Source organism: Medicago sativa, chromosome 6 (genome assembly GCF_051527215.1).
Source record: "Medicago sativa cultivar Bolivia chromosome 6, Bolivia_mono, whole genome shotgun sequence".
NCBI classification, from domain to species: domain Eukaryota; kingdom Viridiplantae; phylum Streptophyta; class Magnoliopsida; order Fabales; family Fabaceae; genus Medicago; species Medicago sativa.
In genome coordinates, this window is record NC_140754.1 from 1,636,884 (window position 1) to 1,653,438 (window position 16,555).

The 16,555-nt window shown below is 33.0% G+C and overlaps 1 long non-coding RNA gene and 2 pseudogenes across 3 annotated transcripts; 1 reads left to right on the top strand and 2 right to left on the bottom strand.

Moving 5' to 3' along the window:
- The first annotated feature begins 7 nt into the window (after positions 1-7).
- Positions 8-10,555, top strand: LOC146911924 (sirohydrochlorin ferrochelatase, chloroplastic-like; annotated as a pseudogene). The gene is made up of 5 exons (XR_015014903.1): positions 8-321; positions 410-471; positions 1,319-1,429; positions 7,564-7,656; positions 9,870-10,555. The product of XR_015014903.1 is annotated as a sirohydrochlorin ferrochelatase, chloroplastic-like (transcript).
- Positions 2,936-6,991, bottom strand: LOC146911925 (uncharacterized). 2 transcript variants are annotated; one of them, XR_015014904.1, is made up of 3 exons: positions 6,641-6,991; positions 3,709-3,809; positions 2,936-3,313 (listed from the first exon to the last, which is right to left on the bottom strand). It is a non-coding gene; the product is annotated as an uncharacterized LOC146911925 (long non-coding RNA). The 2 variants fall into 2 exon arrangements; XR_015014905.1 differs by lacking the exon at positions 6,641-6,991 and adding an exon at positions 5,885-6,595.
- A 2,386-nt stretch (positions 10,556-12,941) lies between the features above and the next one.
- On the bottom strand, positions 12,942-16,250 carry LOC146911926 (uncharacterized; annotated as a pseudogene).
- Between the last annotated feature and the right edge of the window lie 305 nt (positions 16,251-16,555).

Consider the following 16,555-nt stretch of genomic DNA (forward strand, 5'->3'; position numbering starts at 1 on the left):
TTTAAGCAGCCATTTTCTTTGAGATTTTACAATTAAAATTACATATTCACAAAATTTTGTCAATTGTGAAGAAACAATAATTGAATTGAGGAAAAGATGAACAATTTGTTTGGTCAGAGAAAATATGTTAATTTTCTGTTACTTTTGCAGTTATCTTTATGTATGAGTTTTTCTGCATGTGAAATAGGAACAAACCAAAGATCAAATTCTCTCAGTTTTTCTTCAAAGTCTCTATTAAGCACTCTTCTCGGTTTGGTCCTGATGATGCAGTGATAATTGTGGATCATGGTTCAAATCGGAATGAAGCCAATCTTATGCTTAGTAAGAATAGTTTGTTGAAATTAGTTTACGCAATTGAGAATATGTTTTAATTTTGATGTTGAAAATGTTGTATTGTTTTGAATTTTAGATGAATTTGTGGAGATGTTTAGAAACAAAACTGGATACAAGATTGTGGAGCCTGCTCATATGGTAATTTTTCTTCAATCCCTCGAGTTTTTTCAACGTTAGGCCTATGAATGATCGAATGTAATCATATTTGTTAGTGTCGTGTCAATGTCTGAATACTAGATACGTTTCTGATTAGAAGTGTCGGTGCTAAAGAGTGTTTGATATGAAATTTGAATGATGATAAAAAGATGTTTGAGTTTTAGTAATGCCTATAATTCATAAAACATCTGCAACTGTGATTTGGACTGTAACATCAAGGTTTTTATGTCTCGACAACGCGGCCGCGATTGAGTCTGTATCAATCAAGGTCCTTATGTCTTCTGCAATCTGACCATAATTGAGGTCGGATGAGCCATATTTGACTGTACTTTTTCTCAATATATCAATAATTGTATAACCTTTGTCATGGTTTAAAACCTTATCTATATAACTTTTAGGAAATTGGTTTATTTGAGCTTATCTACCACCATAAGCACTTATAGAACTCTTCGATAGAGCTTATGGAAATACATGTCCATAAGTTGTTTTCAGCATATTTCGATAAGTTTTCTAGGATAGCTTATATTAAAACAATTTGACTTTATGTTAACTTTTATATGATGGACATAGTTTATATATAAGCACTTATATAATAACTTTATGTTATAAAAGCTTAATTAAGCTTTCTGGCATTATCTTAAGATTATTAGCATTATCCTTGGGTTGTTTGGTGTGGACAACTAAACATTTTTGCCTTCATGAGGAAATACATTTAAGTTTCTTACCCTTTCTTTCATTTTTGATCTTGAAGCGAGATTTACATTTCATGACATAGTTGTAGAGTCATAGAGCACAATCTTGATGCTTCATAATCTTTATAAATTTTCAGGAACTAGCAAAACCATCAATTGCAGATGCTTTTCAATCTTGTGCTCAGCAAGGTGCACTTCGCGTTATTATCAGTCCCTTTTTCCTCGCTACCGGGAAGCATTTTAATGAGGTAGATTTCCATATAACTGCAGTTTAGATTTTTTACATTGTCAATTAATCATAATCGTTAGATCATTAAAAACGTCTGACTTTAATCATAACTACTTCTAATGTCACATGAATGATTGGTTGTGATTTGTTACAGTGTATCAAAATCAATCTCGTAGAAAATATCTCAAATGCTCAAACTTAAATCTAACTAGATTTTTCACCCGTGCTGCCGCACGGGCCATATATAGTTGAAAACATTAACTGCACTTTTTATTAAAAAATATAGGTGCGATATATCATAACGTATAAGGTATGTTAAAAGAACTCATGTTGTACATATGTAAGTTAATTTGTTTAATATAGATAAGCTTTTCCCTGTTAGTATGTTTTGTTTGAAATGAGCGTATATGAGTCCGAAAGTTAGTACATACTTGGAATATAAGGGATTACATGAGTGTAGGTCTTAACATGCTTTAGATTAGAAAGCTGCTAATTAATACATACTTGGAATATAAAGGATAACACCAACGTATCTGTCAAACTGGTAAGATGATAAAGCTACCAAATTAATTGACCAAATACTAATATACATATAAATTGGTCGAAGGTGTACATGTTTTCAGCAGAATTTTTTTTTTTTTGTCACGGAATGGCAGAACTAACTTAGAGTAGATATGAGAGAAGCAATGTGATACTAAATGCATTTCAAATCACCTGCTTGTCGAAGTGGGCAAATAATTCAAGATCAAGTTTGAAATCTCAAATCCTAACCGATGAAGATTTTCTTTTATATTTTGAGTGAGTAATCTAGCCCAAGCGGACCTTTATTGACTATAAGCTTTAGGGCTCAACTTGAAGCAACTTGAATAAGTTTATTTTAGAACAAAAAAGAATAGACTGCAAAAATGTTGTGCACTGTCAAATCAGTGAGCCTAGAATTGGCAAAAGTTACAAACCCATATATAGTTAATTTGTTTAGTATAGATAAGCTTTTCCCTGTTAGTATGTTTTGTTTGAAATGAGCGTATATGAGTCCGAAAGTTAGTACATACTTGGAATATAAGGGATTACATGAGTGTAGGTCTTAACATGCTTTAGATTAGAAAGCTGCTAATTAATACATACTTGGAATATAAAGGATAACACCAACGTATCTGTCAAACTGGTAAGATGATAAAGCTACCAATTAATTGACCAAATACTAATATACATATAAATTGGTCTAAGGTGTACATGTTTTCAGCAGAATTTTTTTTTTGTCACGGAATGACAGAACTAACTTAGAGTAGATATGAGAGAAGCAATGTGATACTAAATGCATTTCAAATCACCTGCTTGTCTAAGTGGGCAAATAATTCAAGATCAAGTTTGAAATCTCAAATCCTAACCGATGAAGATTTTCTTTTATATTTTGAGTGAGTAATCTAGCCCAAGCGGACCTTTATTGACTATAAGCTTTAGGGCTCAACTTGAAGCAACTTGAATAAGTTTATTTTAGAACAAAAAAGAATAGACTGCAAAAATGTTGTACACTGTCAAATCAGTGAGCCTAGAATTGGCAAAAGTTACAAACCCATATATAGTTGATAGGTACAAAAAATACAGACCCACATGATAACCACCAAAAAACTACAAAATCACATCCATCATCATTTGAATTCAAAAACCAAAACATGCTAACACTTAAAAATAACACCATATTGTCAACTAAAAAACCAATGCCAAACAAATCTGCAGCAGGACCATAAAGCAGCCTCATCAACAATTGATGAAGAGAACATGAACTGCAACCATGCAAAACAAAATGGTAGCTGCACAGACTGCCGGAAAACCTGTAGTGCACAACACAAAGCTGCATAAAACAACATGAAAGGCAGCCAACACCCAAAAAACTCAAAGATACCTGCAGCCGAAACAGAAAAGTGTGAAATTCATCAGCATTCAAAAACAAAAACCCAGTAGCTACCTCAATGTATTTGATATAAGAATAATACGTGCAGTAGAGATTAGTACTTAAGGATGAAAAGAATGGAAAAATTAGACAAATTCAATGAACAATCTCATCCATAATTCAAGAATAGTACATTGAGTGGTTAAATACACATTTCTCAACCATAAAAAATGTCATACTCAGTAATACTAATAACAGCCACACCCTTGAATATTAGATTTTAGAGTTAAACCCAAACATTTGTGTTTTCTGTCTTAAAATAATGAGGAATATTCATTTAACGTACTTGTGCACATACACCATTTTCACGTTGAAATCACAGTGAATATCACCAACGCGTATATTACCTGAGGTACACTCGTTAATGCAAGGATATATTCAAATTGGGGCTGAACAGAGACCTCTTTAACAGATGGGGCTGAAACATGTTGTCATTGACTTATGCAGCCTGAAATAAAGCAAAATGAGACTATTAGTTTTCTATTTCCTCTAAAATAGAAAAGGCAAAAATGAAGAAGCACTAAAAGAATAAGAGAAGCTGTAATAAAGAAAAACAAATTCTTAATCAAAACTTTTTAGAAAGTTGTCGAATATTAGCAAAATAATATAATTAAACAAACATCATAAAAAAATAATGGATGAGCAAGGTTATATCATAATTGCACAATTCTTGTTATTTAGCCACTCACTGGTTCCATATAGAAAAATTCACTCCCAAGGTTATATTATAATAGGAGGCAAAATTTCTTTAAAAAAAATCAAAGCAATTATAATAGTACTGTGATTTTAGGTACTTACATGTCACTGGATATCAAATTTATTGATATTATAAAACCATCCTTTCTGATCAGTGGGAATCAAATTAATTATTAAGAGGAACCATCTTATTTTTACCTTAACTCTTAATCTCTAATAACAATAAATTATTTTCTAAAGAGTTGTATGTGGTAGGCTGCAAGCAGATAATCACATGTAACTTGAAATGTGATGAAAGCTTTATCTTAAAGTTGTTGGATTCTAATAAAGCTACAGACTACATGTGTACCTTAAGCAACATTTAAGTAAAAACCAACACCCAAAGTATAAGTTAAAAATACATATGAGGCATTCAATCAAACATGTAAAAGAAGAAGTGAATATAGCCTTAAAACGATACAACCAGCAAATCATTTTCCAAGATACCAGATGCTACAATTTGTTTCTCTCTCTTTTAAAAAAAAAACAGTAGTCTTAACCCTAATCCTGATAAATTTCTCGATGGCTTTAAGCAACCTGTTGATGTCCAATCTTATTAACATATATGAATAACTCATAAAATTCATAATGTTTCAACTATATTTAATTCAAGATAGCAGGACAATGTTTGGAACAATGCTTGAGCTAAACTTAATTCAAGATAGCTGGACAATGTTTGGAAGTCCCATTACTTTGCTTGCAGGTCAGATAGCACATTATTATCAATTTATTTGTGCAAGCTTCGATCAAGTTAATCAAAGAGTCCAATGATCCTATGCAAGCTATACTAAGAGGTCATTGATAAGTACAAATGCAAAAAATAATATAAAATACAGTATTTCAGATTCCACATTAACAATTGAACATTGCAAAATATCACTTATACTTCTTTGAAAAGAATAAATGATCATTATAAGGAAATAAGACTATTCTCTTATAAATCAAAACAATGTCATACCTTTACATCCTCATTATATCTTATATAATTAATAGTATCGGTTCAAATGTATATGAATTAATTGTATCTATATACCTATAAGATATATATATATATATATATAGTTAAATCTATAAGAAAAACTATTGTAAGATTAACAGAAACATGTGGTAAAATGATATGAATTTTATATATCATAATCAATATAGACATAAAACTCTAATACTTATTAAAAAGACAATAGTGAAGTAATGGAGTTAGTACCTTACATACACACAAAACTACATATGAAACATAAAAAGAGATATAAATATCTTAAGTGGAGGTGTCAAGTCAAATAAAACTAAAAAGATTATTGATGATGGTTGAAAATCCACTTAGTGACAGATTTTTCCCTATATACGCTTCTTTAGATCTGCATAGAAACAAACCAAGTCTTTGGCAAAGGTACTATCACTCTATTAGTGACAGTTATATGGTCTACCAATGATAACCATACTTCCAGCAAAAAAGATTATGGTGGTTCAAAGATGCATGTAAGAATCCTAGCTCACTTGCATGTAAGTGATAAATTCAAATGCATGTAATAAGAATCCTAGCTCACTTGCATCAATATAAATCACTTTAGGGATAGTTGATAATGTTGTCAAATGCAAACTTACTTGCTTTCCGTATCTATACAGAAGTATAAAGCGGAAACATAGAAGTATATTTTGAAGAGAAAAAAAAAATTAAAACAGCAGCAATGACAACATTAATGTTTAGTTTTAACAATTAAAACTTGTTTATTGTTTTGAAATAGCAAATTATAGCCACTAAAAATAATATTAATCAAACTTTCTAATACCCACCCTTTTATTTTTCTAATCAACTAAGAGGGAAGAAGGCAACTTTGTTTCAAGTTTTGTTCTTTCCAAATCACCTCATCCGTCCTCTCACTATCCTGCAATCCACATTCACACCAAAAAAAAAGAAAAAAACGACAGATACAACATTAAAATAGACATAAGTTAATTGTTGAAATGCATACAATGGTTCAAATATATAGTTATTCTAAAAGCTACACCTTATAGTTTTTCTTTCTTTCTAAATTACGGTGACTCGCTGTGATTTCAACTGAGTTGAAAATAAAAATAGTGTCGTATGTATCTGTGTGATAAGAAAAAGGAACAACGACCTTCACTTACCGGCGGCCGCCGACGACTTTAGAAACTTGTCGTCGTTGTTGCTGATGTAATTAAGAAGAAAACAAATTCATATCTTATGCAGGTCATTACTCATATGCCTCTGCTTCATCATTTGCAGATTTTTTTTAATCCAAAGATCGATTAGGTTATATTACGGAAACAAAACCCATACATTTCAACATCATCATCTATTACCCATAAAAAATTATAATAATTACCATTAATATAAATGAAACAGAACCAAACCCAGACTTGTTAATATCTGAAACAAACCCCAATTTCTTCAACATCATCTTTTACCCATGAAACTGAACCAAGCCCGTATTTTTTATTGTAAAATTAAAAAAAAAAATCATACAATTTCAAATAAAACAAAGAAATTACACCTAATTAACCAAAAAAAGTTAATAGATTGAGTACCATGGGTCGGAATCAAAGACGGTTGCGGAGGAGACAAAACGACCAAAGTTGGTGCCGCCATGGCTGATGGTGGTGATACACAGAACGATTTTGATTGGAAAGGAAGCAGAAAAAAGTTAATAGATTGAGTACCATGGGTCGGAATCAAAGACAGTTGCGGAGGAGACAAAACGACCAAAGTTGGTGCCGCCATGGCTGATGGTGGTGATACACAGAACGATTTTGATTGGAAAGGAAGCAGAATGTCGTGAACAATTTAAGGAAAAAGATTATTTGAAAGCCAGTTGTTTTGTTCAAAAAATATAGGAGGGATTTGTTTTGTTTAGGGTAAAACAGGAATTTTATAGATTAGGGCTTCAACATCATCTTTTACTCATGAAACTGAACCAAGCCCGTATTTTTTATTGTAAAATTAAAAAAAAAATCATACAATTTCAAATAAAACAAAGAAATTACACCTAATTAACCAAAAAAAGTTAATAGATTGAGTACCATGGGTCGGAATCAAAGACGGTTGCGGAGGAGACAAAACGACCAAAGTTGGTGCCGCCATGGCTGATGGTGGTGATACACAGAACGAATTTGATTGGAAAGGAAGCAGAAAAAAGTTAATAGATTGAGTACCATGGGTCGGAATCAAAGACAGTTGCGGAGGAGACAAAACGACCAAAGTTGGTGCCGCCATGGCTGATGGTGGTGATACACAGAACGATTTTGATTGGAAAGGAAGCAGAATGTCGTGAACAATTTAAGGAAAAAGATTATTTGAAAGCCAGTTGTTTTGTTCAAAAAATATAGGAGGGATTTGTTTTGTTTAGGGTAAAACAGGAATTTTATAGATTAGGGCTTAGGTTTAATTAGGGCAAAAATTCTAGCTTGGGGCAACTTTTATATATAGATTGATTCGGCAAGATCATGTGCAGGATATTCCTGCCTTGAGTGCAGAGGCAGCAAAGCAACACCCTGGTGTGTCATACATTATTACTGCACCCCTTGGACTCCATGAGCTACTTGTGGTAATAATTTATTGGGTTAATATGTCTTTACCACCCTGTAATATAGGCGAGTTCCGGTTTTCCCCCTGTAAAAAAGATTCTTTCGATTTCAACCCTATAATATAAAGATTCCGTCGAAAACACCCCTGAGCACATTTGAGACCCCCCAGCTGATGACGTGGCGCGACGTGGCGCACTGAGTCACCCTTTTCTGCTGACGTGGCGTGCTGACTGTATAATTAATTTTATTTTTTATTTTTTTATAGGGTACACGTGGCATTTGTCATTTTTTTATGTCTTTACCCCCCTGTAATTTAGGCGAGTTCCAGTTTTCCCCCCTGTAAAAATTTAAAAAATAAAAAATAAAATCTGGAAAATTTAAAAAAATAATTATTTTTTTAAAAAAATTCTGGAAAATTAATAAAAATTGAAAATAATGAAAAAATTCCAAAAAAATTTAAAAAATTAATAAAAATGAAAAAATAGATTTTTTTCGAAATTTTCAAAATTATCAAAAAGTTCGGATTTTTTTTTAAATTTAGAAGATATTTAAAAATACTGGAATTTAATTTTCAAAATAAAAAAGTTTAGATTTTTTTGCGAAGTTCAAAAGACATTGGAAGAGCAACTTGAGGTACTCACTTTTTAAATTTTAATGTCTCTTAAATTAGACGCTTTTTAAAATTTATTTTTAAGCAAAAAGAAAAATACATTAAAAAAAGAGAGAGATACAGAGACTCGGGGGACATAAAACCTAACCCAAGTAAAACCCAAAACGGGCATACATCGTTATAAATCAGACCAAGCAAAACAGTCCTAAAATATCCAAACAAAAATTCACTAATCATGAGCATAACCCAGCGAACGCACGTACGGGGACGAAACCAGATTACAAAAAAAAAATATGAACAGTGAACATTTGTCAAAAACATTTAGGATTTAATTTTAGCGAATGGATTGACTGCCAACACAATAACAAACCCAAGTGTCAACAACTCCCTGCTCAAGCAGCAAGCATAAAGCTCTTTCGAGCTCGATGAACCTGAGTGTAATTTTTAAAATTTTACACGCATTAATAATTCTTTTTACAAAAATATTCCTATGTAATTCAAGCTTCTTAGATTTTTTTCCTAAATTTTTAATTAAACTAAAATCAATTTTTTTTCTTCAGATTATATGATTTTTAAAATTTAATTTTCATATTGTAATTGGATTTTTAAAAAATATATATCCAGATTTTTAAAATTTTAAATATTTTCCAGTTTTTTTATTTCGCAAAAAAATCTAAACTTTTTATTTTGAAAACTAAATTTCAATATTTTTAAATATCTTCTAAATTTAAAAAAAAATCCAAAATTTTTTCCAATTTTTTAAATTTTGATAAAAATCTAAATGTCTTTTCTGCTTTTTTATTTTATTTTTTGAAAAAAATAATCTGATTTTTTGTTATTTTTAAAAGATTTTCAGTTTCTAAGTTTTATTATTAAAATGATTTAATGATGTGGTATGTATATACACACATGTCATGCGAATTTTTTTTTCCAAATTTTAAATTTTTTTGTATTTTTTGCAGTATTTTCAATTTTTAATAATTTTCCAGCATTTTTTTAAAAAATAATTATTTTTTTAAATTTTCCAGATTTTATTTTTTATTTTAAAAATTTTTACGGGGGGGAAAACTAGAACTCACCTAAATTACAGGGGGGTAAAGACATAAAAAAATGACAAATGCCACGTGTACCCTATAAAAAAATAAAAAATAAAAATAATTATACAGTCAGCACGCCACGTCAGCAGAAAAGGGTGACTCAGCGCGCCACGTCACGCCACGTCATCAGCTGGGGGGTCTCAAATGTGCTCAGGGGGGTTTTCGACGGAATCTTTATATTACAGGGTTGGAATCAAAAGAATCTTTTTTACAGGGGGGAAAACCGGAACTCGCCTATATTACAGGGGGGTAAAGACATATTAACCCTAATTTATTTCATTTTTACATTAACTCACCTATTCGGAGACGAATTAGTGCTTGTTTGGTAACATAGTGAGTTTGTCAAAATTAGGGTGAACCACTGTGATTTTGTAAAAACTACACTCACCAGACATAATTATGACCTCGTAAGCCGATATGTCCCTTTATAACATGTCGGCCAAACACACTCTAAAGTACCGAATGGTGGATATATTTTCCATTGTATATGTCATTTTGAACTTGAAACAATCTTGTTGTGTTGCAGGATATTGTGAATGATAGGATTAATGGTTGCTTAAAGCATGGACCTGGAGGTGCCGAAGAGTGTTCAGTTTGTGATGGGACTGGAAAATGCATTCTCAATCAAGAAGCTTGAAGCCAAAGGAATGTTTAAATTCAGCCACAAAAGTTCTGAATCCATAACTTCAAGAAGCAGATTGTTGAGAAGCAAGCTGATCCTTGTGGATTACTACAAAGAGATTGAATGCAACATCCCTCGAAAACTTATCATCATGGATTACTACTTGTGACCCCTTCTCTTCTTTCATCAAAGTTGTTAGCAAATTAACCATTTCATTATTTTTTTCTACATTTGCTTAGTTCTTCCTTCTTTCATCATATTTTTCTCTTCACCAATTTGAAGCCATTTTTGCAACTTCCAAACACTTTCAGGCACTTTATGTCTATAGAATATGCCCTCTTCAATTTGGTTAAAAGCCTTCTCACACGCGACATCGGGAAAATCAATAGAAAGACAATTAGGATCACATCCAAGAACTACAGAACAAATGTTGTCGAATGTGAAACGATTGAATACATCTTGTAAATCCACCAGTAACCCTTGTTGTTGTACATGATCCACCAAAGGAATCAAACTTTTCTCCAACTTGTTTTGAATGATTTTCTTTTGAAACAATTCAAAATCTCTTATTTTCAAAATAGAGTGAAAAAGAGAATTTTTTATTTTTTTTTATTTACATTTGTCTTTCCTCCTTTTGACCGACAGGTGATATATATTTTAAGCATTGCGCCAATTAAATTAGTTATTTTATAATCTACCAAAAAATTAATAGATATTTTTCAACAATATATAATTAATGTTAATTTCATAATTCTCAATTCAATATATTTCATTTTGTATTTATGATAACGGTGGATGTATTACTACTTGACAATGACACCAAAACCATTTTTCTCTATCTTTCACCTATAAATTTTTCTTTCTTAATATATGCAAAATGATTAAATCACTTGGTTATTTTGGAACGAAGAGAATATAATTTATGTGATACATATCCATTTTTTTAATGTATCAAGAAAAAGTAATTGCCCGAAGATGATATCTTTTATGAATAAATGTTAATATGTTTTTTTTTAAATCCAAAATTATATCAATTAAACCATTCGAATTGACCACAAGGAGAGCAAAAAATAGAATAAATTTTTTTTACAATGATAAGAGAGAAAAATGAGAACATCAGAGGTCCGTGAGACTAATCGCTTGACTTAATTTGGGGTAACAATTTATTCCTTTAGCTTTTATTTATTTTAATTTTGTCTTTTAAGTCAATTTACATATGAATTTTCAAACATCAAATCTAATATTCATATGCAAACATGGATGAAAGATCATAGATTTGAAAAATTGAGAGGCCATAAAAAAATAAAAATATGAATTTGAAACTTGAAAATTCATATCTAAATATACAGAAGGACAATTATGAATTTGAAACTTGAAAATTCATATCTAAATATACAGAAGGACAATTGAAATGAAAAAGAAAATGACCAAACTATTACTCGAAGTTAAGTTAAGAGACTAAAAATATTAATTTTGTTTTAAATATATATCACATTAGTTTAAAAAAAAATAGTAAATCACTTTAATTCAATATACACACTTTTAGTCAGACATGGTGTTGAAAAAGTACTCTCTTAATCACATTTATAATATAGAAAATTTATCTTAAAAATATAAGTTTTGAGTTTTAATTAAATAATAATTATAACATCTTTCCTAAAAGAATATTTGTTTTAATTGGTTAACTAAAAATATAACTTTTGACTTTTAATTAAATAATAATTATAACATTTTTCCTAAAAGAATATTTGTTTTGATTGGTTAACCGATGCTAAAGACGCAATCGTTTTATTAGAGCATCTTCAATGGGGAGTTCTTACTTAACAAGGACCACTCCCTATTAAGGACCCCCATTAGAGAAAGAAAAAATGAGAGCAACTGGTCATTATATAAGGATTCTCTCTCTCTCTCTCTCTCTCCTGAGCAACTAACGGGTCTCACATTTAAAAGAAGTAATAATATAATATTACTTGGCCCCACTTGCAAAAGAAGTAATATTACTCGTTTTTATAACTATATATCATTAAAAAATAACTTTTAGTATCAGTTTTTAATAAGATTTAAAAAGAAATACAAGCAATAAGTTGTTTTTAAAGATACGGTTGGCTGTTTCGTCTTTTAGAAATTCATACTTTTAAGGTTTTATTAGACTTTGTATACTTTGGGCCCAAACCCATTTATCCTAGAAAATTGCTTTTCTGACCTAGAATACTTCCTATTGACACAAGTAAATGACCATTTTACCCCCAGCGGCTGTTAACTACCGCTGAAGTATGCGCCGGCTGTTAACAACCACTGGCTTCCAGCGGCAGTTAACTGCCGCTCACACCTGTTACAGAACCAGTACAGTCTGCACTGTATTTTCCCAGGAAATGTGTCCTGTTTTACCTGTAATTTCAAACGGCAATTCCGGAGGAAATCAAACCGAAACAACAACATCCATCAATCATAAACATCAACATTTAATAGTTTATCAATTATTCGGTTACATTACACCAAACCGATAATGCGTTAACGTTTAACATTTGTTTGAAATTCATCAAATTTTCCACATTATGCAAAACATTACACGTAATGTACATTAATTACTAATAAATGCGAAACTCAAATATATTGATATACATATAAATAGTTAAAGGTTAGTTACATATCACCCAAAAAATTGGTCATTACATTATATATCCAAAAAAAATACGTCGGCGCGTATCAACCAAAAAACAGATTAACATCGACCAAAAAGTGTAACATTTCATCTAATAAAAGAAAATCATCTAAATGTACCAGAACATCTTCAAATTCGGTGTTTTCTTTAACCGGAGTGTCATCAAACATAATTGGATTGTCTTCATTTGTTGGCTTTTTTGGTGGAACCAGTCTCTCTTTGAGCTCAATATCCATGAGTGTTTGGAAACGATCGTGTTAATCCAAGAATTCATCCTCCCATGTTGCCGCCTCTTCGCTCCTGTGATTTCTCCACTATGAGGATGTTGGAGGTAGTGGGCAACCATCTTTTAATGAAAGAAGGACAAAATGATTTGGGATTAGACCAAGGCAAATCATGTTGCTTTTCGGGTTAATCGGAGGTCGTCCTCTAAGTGGGAGAAAAGTCTCGGAGATGTAGTCTTTCCATGTAGTCATCTCTAACACCAGCCTATTGTAACATGATGCAACGATGTGTCCCATATCCGGCAATGTCAACCATTTGTCGGGAGGTGCAAAGCTACTAGGATTTTTGGGAGGATACAATCCATCCAAGATGTAGTTGTAACGGTCCTCGCTCGCATATATCTCGATGTATTTGCTCCTATCCTCTTTCAACTCTTGAATAAGTGCTCTCCGCACCATAACATGACTTTCTTGCGTCAAACCCAAGGCTTCTGTTATAGCCCTAAACCCACAATGCCCGTCACCAATAACATCCACAACTCTCTCAATGTATGGTCTCATGAATTTTGGCATGTAATACATAGGATTGGATGGATCATAACTTGTTGAAACCAAGCTAGGCTTAGGAACCGGAACCGGAGAAATGTCAATGCGAGCACCTTTTCTTTTAGTTTGTGAAGATTTTTTCCGTGGTGAAGATTGACTTTTTGGATGTTGAGAATCAATAGTCTCCCACGAAGATGGGATCCTACCACGTGTGGTTTTGATTTTTTTGGGATCTCCTTTGGTTGCCACCTTTCTTGGAGGTGGTGACAACAATGTGGTCTCCGAAAACGCTAACAACCGCAAAGCCTCTTTGATTTCTAGTTTCATTTGGAACGGAACTCTTTGGAGATGTTCTTGGATACCATGCCACTCCTCCGCGACCGAAAACAAATCTTCATTCCTTTGTTCTTCACCCATGTACAACTTATGCCAATGCGGGTGTATCTCATCCAATCGAATGGGCATGTTGTGACGGATTTTCATAGCAATAAAGCATGCACAAGATAGGCCATACGACGTCCTTTGAACACAACCATAAGTTTTCTTCTCAATGCACAAGGTTTTCCTAGCACGCTCTTCTTCCACAAAAATAAAGTTCATGGCTTGTCTAGACACGTGACCCCCCAACCCGGAGTACAAAGTGACATCTTTGTACCTATGTTCCAAGACCGTAACACTCCTACCAAACGATGATTATATCTCCCCAAATTGGTTTGCCAACATCTCATCTATTTTTTGCCAACAGGTACCCAAATCACCCTTGGAGGTGGACAAATATTCCTTCACCACACCATGAGCTCCTTCAACTCTATTCGTGGTCCTACACCCAAGATGTAACACAAGGTCCGTCCATGCCCTCACTAGTTTGTCCTTAAAAGGATTCAATATGGTTTCTTGAACACAGTGAAGAAACTTTGGATGATCCTTACAAACATCTTGGAATTCCACTAGATTACCCGCATATAACTCTTGAGTAGGAGATTCAACCAATTTTTCCCATGCATCAAATATGGTATCAACCAACTTACTATGCTTTTCCTCGTCGACAATCATCTTTTGCCCATCCACCACAACAACATTTTGTTTAACTTTGCAATCAGTGATGATTCTTGATCTAACATTTTTGCCAACATGGAAATAACAAAGTATTGCACTACTACCGGGGAGAACATTTTTTACGGCATTCATCATACTAGTGTCCCTGTCGGTCACTACCACCTTAGGCATATCACTATTTGGTCCAAGAAGTTTAAGCAACATTTGCAAAGCCCAAGTAAAGTTATGCTCCTTCTCTGACGTCATAAATGCAAAACCAACTGAATATGTCAAATAGGTTGAGGTGACTCCAACTATTTCAAACAATGGCATCCTATACAAGTTGGTTTTGTACGTGGAATCCATTATCAAAACAGTAGGAAAATTGTTAAACAACTTTACCGATGTTGGATGAGTCCAAAATATGTCTTGAACGGTTTGACTTTCCTTTTTTTTCTCTTACGTAATAAACATATCCATTCTCTTCCAACTTTGTGATTAGATATTGCATCTCCGTCAAGTCACCCCTTTTTGCCTTTTTGAATTTATGACATTCATTGTAGACTTGCTTGATATTTGTCATGGATTCTTTCCTTTTATTCCTCAAATTTGTCAAAATATTTTTTGGTTTCACCGAAGAATCGGTCAAGTCATGTACAATCTTCTTGTCGTTCTCCGTTAATCTTCCGGCAAGAAGGTGCCCTGCTACATACGACACCATCTAATGGTTGTGAACGCCATTAAGAATAGCCAATTTCCAAGCATTGTCTTCCCTAACGACATATCCACGCACCTTGAACAAACATCCACATTTTCTTGATCCCATTCCCTCATGCTTCACTTTTGTCTTCGGTACTTTGTGCTCGCCGCTCCGTTCACAATCCAACTCCAACATAGCATTTCTTCCTTCACAAGATCTTCTAATGATAACCGTAAATCCAGCCGTATTTGCTTGTCGACGGACCCAACCGAGCAATTCGTTTTTATCTTTCCATGTGTCTTGGGTTGAAAAGAAATGAGTCGTGTCCACTTCGTTGTCACGAAGTTTCCACACATCGGAATTGACGCTTGAAGTCTCAACTTTAACGTAGACTTCGACCTTAGCAGGAGCTTCAACCTTATTGGAATCGACAACTCTAGGTTTTCGATCACGCGGATCATCACCCGCATTCTCAACATTATCTATAAATAAACAACATACAATTACTAAAATAATTAATAAACATGTATCTAATATCATATAATAACATAAACAAACAAAAAAAACAAAAGAAAAAAATTGGGAAAAAAAAAATTTGGCGGTAGCTACTGCCACTTAGAAAATTTTGAAAATTTTCTAAGTGTCCAGCGGCAGTTAACAGCCGCTCACTGCCAGCGGTAGTTAACTGCCGCTACAACGCGTTACAGTGCAAAAAAAAAACCAGAAAAATCAATCAAATGTAATGGATTTTAACGTTGTAATACCTGTTCTTTGATGCATTTTATGTGTAGAAACGTCTTAGCATTCGATCAACAATAATTTTGAGGCAAGATTTTGACACAAAAATTTTGAAATGAGGTTTTTTTTTTGGGTATGGTTTTGGAATGAGAAAGGTGATGAATGAATAGGTGAGGTAGGGGTTTGCTGGTTTTGGGGGGAAAGACAGCAGCGGTAGTTAACAACTGTTGGGTCCCAGCGGTAGTTAACTACCGCCAGGGGCATTTAGGTCATTTACTTGTGTCAATTGGAAGTATTTTTTGTCAAAAAAACAATTTTCTTTATCTTAACCCTAAGATACAAGAAAATGAGGAGAGCTCAATTCTGCCATCGGTGGCCATTGCTCATCTCTCCTCTTTATTCTTTCATCTTCAAATAAAAAATATAAAGTACATCCTCATCGCATCTATTCCTTCTTTTTCCACTCTTAATTATCCATCCCATCAAATTTAATCCATTTACTTCATTCTTTTTTTTTAGATATCGATCCCATCAAAACCCATCAAATTTAATCCATTTACTTCATTCTTTTTAGTTCAGTTCAACCATAGTTGTCAAAGCGGAAACGCGGCGCGGCGCGGCCACCCCAAAAATTGACGCGGCGCGGTATGCGGGCGCGACGCGGGGGCTATTACATGATGCGGAC